A 5,758-nucleotide genomic window follows, 5' to 3' on the forward strand; every position below is an offset into this window, starting at 1 on the left:
GACTGTAGTTGAAAGACGAAGCACAAGAACACGTAGGTGGATTAAGTATAAGATGGTCTATATCTAGGCACTGCAAAGTTTGTTTATAATCAAAAAGTTTGGATGCAATAGTTGAAGGAAATACAGGGTGTAGACTTGAACTTGAAATATGCTGGAATACAAGATCACGAATAAAGTTATAATACTTTAATTAGAGAAGGTAATCCGATTAGTGAACCTTTAAAATATAACAGATCAGATTATATCTACATATATACACATACAAGTGGTAGTATAAAATATGTATACAGAAGGATATTCAGGAAGTCAATACAAATACAACTAGATGTTGTCATAAGACAGTAATAATCGCATGCAAGTATTTGCCTTTAAATATATTCTCTGTCCCTCTTGTATAACTAGCAAAAAGCCACAATAGTTCTTTTATAATTTACTTGAATATACATGTACATTATCAAATTTAGCATAAAATGCTCATGTGAGAATATGCCCTCTGGGCCTCTAGGAAGAATACATCACCGTTATAGTCAGAAATGTTTTTTCATCACGATTTCAGATGTTATATACATGAACTTCATGTGTGTACACATGCGTATGGTGATGGGTAACGGTAGCGATCATGTATACTATTTAGACGTGGAAATGAGAATGTGGCGGTAATTTTGAAAACACAGTGGTAATTTAATGCAAACTGGCCTCTTATATTAATATTTCATATGATTAATTCATAGCTTAATAAAGAATAAATTCATACCTTGATAAAGAATAATTTACGTTTGAAAAGAAGTTGTGGAAGGAAGATTTTTGTTTTTAAAAAAGTGGGAAAGTTTTAAAGGACTTCCCCACTTTAGGTGTAGCTTTTCCTCCCTTTTTACCATCCCTCTTTTCAAAGAAAATTTGATTATACTTTTTGGTAATATTAAACACTGATGTATCTCCAGTAAGTGTGCAGTCTTTTCCCCTGGAATATAAGAAGATAAGGGAAGAAAACTAAGTTTTAAATGGTCACCCTTAGCCTGAAAACAACAGAATTACTACCCAAGGTCAATACTGGTAAATGAGGTAGAAGGAAAACGTACAGTTTTTGCAGATTTTTATTTTGTTTAATCTTATGACTTTCATCATCAGCACAGGATTGTCCAGTCTTGCCTTTCGGATATAATTATCTTTGTTACAAAAACGATTTATAATAAAAAAGGAAAATCTGTACAACCTTGTGCTCGAGATAAACAACGGCTTTAAAAACCGATCGTTCGATAAATATCAATAGAGATTTAACAAAAACAGATAACCCCGATTTCGAAAGACGGTATAGTTCGAAATTTTCATTAAAATACATCTGTAAAATGCCAAACCTTTAAGTTAAGGTATTAATGAACATCTTAGGGCATTGTATATTGCATAATTCAAACTTGGGGGGGGGGGGCGTATGTCACAGCTAAAGTGGGGAGGCCCTTTCTGTCCCATAATTGGACATTTACACATGTATGCGAGTATAATAAAATGGTTGATATTCCAACCTTTACAACAATTATGTTCTTGTTGCACATGTCATACTGCACTGAGCACCAAGTTTTTAGTCCCCTACCGACGAAGTCGAAAGTGAATTGAGGTTTGCGCTTCGTCCGTCGGTCTGTCTGTCCATCAGTTCAGTTTTTCGCACTTTTTTCTCTGTTCTTGCAGATATTTGATATTTGGTTCGTTGCTTTGCCATAACAAGTTACAGATCAAGTTCGATTTTCGTCTCGGTCCGTTGATTTATCATTAAGTTATGGTCCTTGGACTTAAAAAAGAGCATAAATTATTAGTTTACATCCAAGTTTCTTATCTCTGAAGATAAGAGTACTTCACACATTAAAACGTCTACCATAGTGATACAACAATGTAGCTAAATTATTCATGATCAACTACATTTCACAGTTTATTGACTTGGTGAAAGACCTAAACCTAATTATTTTGTATCTTTTCCTGATCTAGTCTCTACTCAAATAATTGTTTGTTCCCTAATTTTCCCTTTTACAATAACCTACATAATGAACTTTGAATATTGTTGTGGTACAGTAATTTTTCAACCTGTAGAGGAATATGTATTGCCATGCAATATTCTCAGAATGCTTGTTGTTCGTTGTTTTTCCATCCCATTTGCCCATCAAGGTTAAAATGGAAATTCCGAAAACTTATTGCACATCTACAGGACACCACCAATCTTCCAAAAGATGATTTTGGCTACTGCATAAAATGTAAGAGAAGTTCTGTGAACCAGTTTTGTCTATAGAACAACGTCGTTTTTCAACCCCCAACTGGCCCCCAGAGTGAAAATGAAAATTCCGAAACGTTACTGCACATCTACAGGACACCACCAATCATCTTCCAAAAGATGTTTTGGCTATTGCGTAAAATGTATGAGTTCTGAGAACCTGAGTTTGTTTGTTTAATTTGAGTTTGGTTTTTTGTTTTGGTTTGTTTTGGGTTTTTTTTTTAAAAGGAAAAATAGACTTTTTTATGCCCCCATTTTGCCATCAGGGTAAAATTGAAGATTCCGAAACACTATTGCACATCTACAGGGCACCACCTATCATATTCCAAACGATTAATGGTTACCGCTTAAAATAAAAGAGAAATTTAAGGAAGATTGATTAATTGTAATTTTTAACGTACCGCTCGAGAATATTTTACTAATATGGAGTCATCACCATTGCCGGTGAAGGGCTGCAAAATTTAGGTCTATGTTCGGCGCTTATGGCCATTGAGCAGGGAGGGATCTTTATCGTGCCACACCTGTTGTGACACGGGGCCTTGGGTTTTGTGGTCTCATCCGAAGAATCGTCCCAAATAGTCGCCTCTTACGATAACCAAAGGGTACTGAGAACCTATTCTAACCCGGATCCCCACGTGATTAATTTGGGGAAGAACATCGTGTAACAGACGGAAGGACCTGGGTAACAACAATATACCCAATCTTTCTTTAGAAAGTGTGGTTATAACAAAACTACGCATGACATGACAAAGGAGAGAAACTGTTTCGCAGAGGAAAACTTTAGGATCCTGACAGTTGCTTTTAATGAGTTTCTCCACATTGCCGTACGTTTAAATATTGTCAAGGATATAGTGACCGTCTCATATTCAAAGGTAGATTATTCCAAAGGTGTACATCCGTGTCTTTATACCCCTGTGTGCCGTGTTTTGTACACCCGTGTCTTTATATCCTAGTGTGTCGTGTTTTGTACATCCGTGTCTTTATATCCCTGTGTAGGTGTACACCTGTGTCTTTATATCCCTGTGTGCCTTATTTTGTACATCCGTTTCTTTATATCCGTGTTTTGTACACCTGTGTCTTTATATCCCTGTGTGCCGTGTTTTGTACACCCGTGTCTTTATATCCCTGTGTGCCTTATTTTGTACACCCGTGTCTTTATATCCCTGTGTGCCGTGTTTTGTACACCCGTGTCTTTATATCCCTGTGTGCCTTATTTTGTACATCCGTTTCTTTATATCCGTGTTTTGTACATCCGTGTCTATATACCCCTGTGTGCCGTATTTTGTACATCCGTGTCTTTATACCCCTGTGTGCCGTATTTTGTACATCCGTGTCTTTATATCCCTGTGTGCCGTATTTTGTACATCCGTGTCTTTATACCCTTGTGTGCCGTGTTTTGTACATCCGTGTCTTTATACCCCTGTGTGCCGTATTTTGTACACCCGTGTCTTTATATCCCCGTGTGTCGTGTTTTGTACACCTGTGTCTTTATATCCCTGTGTGCCGTATTTTGTACATCCGTGTCTTTATACCCCTGTGTGCCGTATTTTGTACATCCGTGTCTTTATACCCTTGTGTGCCGTGTTTTGTACATCCGTGTCTTTATACCCCTGTGTGCCGTATTTTGTACACCCGTGTCTTTATATCCTAGTGTGCCGTGTTTTGTACATCCGTGTCTTTATATTCCCGTGTGCCGTGTTTTGTACACCTGTGTCTTTATATCCCTGTGTGTCGTGTTTTGTACATCCGTGTCTTTATATCCCTGTGTGCCGTGTTTTGTACATCCGTGTCTTTATATCCCTGTGTGCCGTGTTTTGTACATCCGTTTCTTTATATCCGTGTTTTGTACACCTGTGTCTTTATATCCCTGTGTGCCGTGTTTTGTACACCCGTGTCTTTATATCCCTGTATGTCGTGTTTTGTACATCCGTGTCTTTATACCCCTGTGTGCCGTGTTTTGTACACCCGTGTCTTTATATCCCTGTGTGCCGTGTTTTGTACACCCGTGTCTTTATATCCCTGTGTGCCTTATTTTGTACATCCGTTTCTTTATATCCGTGTTTTGTACATCCGTGTCTTTATACCCCTGTGTGCCGTATTTTGTACATCCGTGTCTTTATACCCCTGTGTGCCGTATTTTGTACATCCGTGTCTTTATATCCCTGTGTGCCGTATTTTGTACATCCGTGTCTTTATACCCTTGTGTGCCGTGTTTTGTACATCCGTGTCTTTATACCCCTGTGTGCCGTATTTTGTACATCCGTGTCTTTATACCCCTGTGTGCCGTATTTTGTACACCCGTGTCTTTATATCCCCGTGTGCCGTATTTTGTACATCCGTGTCTTTATACCCCTGTGTGCCGTATTTTGTACACCCGTGTCTTTATATCCCCGTGTGCCGTGTTTTGTACATCCATGTCTTTATATCCCTGTGTGTCGTGTTTTGTACATCCGTGTCTTTATATCCCTGTGTAGGTGTACACCTGTGTCTTTATATCCCTGTGTAGGTGTACACCTGTGTCTTTATATCCTAGTGTGCCGTGTTTTGTACACCTGTGTCTTTATATCCTAGTGTGCCGTGTTTTGTACATCCGTGTCTTTATATCCCTGTGTAGGTGTACACCTGTGTCTTTATATCCCTGTGTAGGTGTACACCTGTGTCTTTATATCCTAGTGTGCCGTGTTTTGTACACCTGTGTCTTTATATCCTAGTGTGCCGTGTTTTGTACATCCGTGTCTTTATATCCCTGTGTAGGTGTACACCTGTGTCTTTATATCCCTGTGTGCCGTGTTTTGTACACCTGTGTCTTTATATCCCTGTGTGTCGTGTTTTGTACATCCGTGTCTTTATATCCCTGTGTGCCGTGTTTTGTACATCCGTGTCTTTATACCCCTGTGTTTTGACACACGAAGATCGTAATTTAATTCTGACCTTAGTGTGTAAGTTTTAGAAGTATGGAAAGTAAAAAGATCTAAGAGATATTCAGGGTTCATGCCAGAAAACGTTTCATATCAAATAGTAAAGTACATGTACATTTATGAAATAACATTTAACCAACCTAGTTTGTCGAACGGAGGTTTGAGGAAGCATCTGCGGCTGCACCAAGTATAATTCTTACAGCTCGTTTTTGTAACATGTAAATGCATTCCATATAACTCTTTGGCGCATTCCTCCAAATAGTGAGAGGGTAATTGATAGTTGGTAAAATGTGTCTGGTTTTCAAAGACTTACAAACTGAATCTATGTGAAAATGATAATGAAGTGATTCCTCAATGTGTTTTTAAACTTCGACATTATGAAGCTTTGTCCCGAGATCTGTATTTTTAAGATATGACTATGTAATTTCGATTTCCTTTGTTGTGTTCCCATAAGCATGCATTTTGATTTATCTACATTCAAAACAATTTGGTTTTGTAGACACCAATTTTCAATATCACGCAAATCAAAATTGAGTATTGATTCAACCCAATGTGCATCACTGTCTTGAATAATCAGCAAGAA

Source organism: Ostrea edulis, chromosome 1, assembly GCF_947568905.1.
Source record: "Ostrea edulis chromosome 1, xbOstEdul1.1, whole genome shotgun sequence".
In the NCBI taxonomy this organism is placed as follows: Eukaryota; Metazoa; Mollusca; class Bivalvia; order Ostreida; family Ostreidae; genus Ostrea; species Ostrea edulis.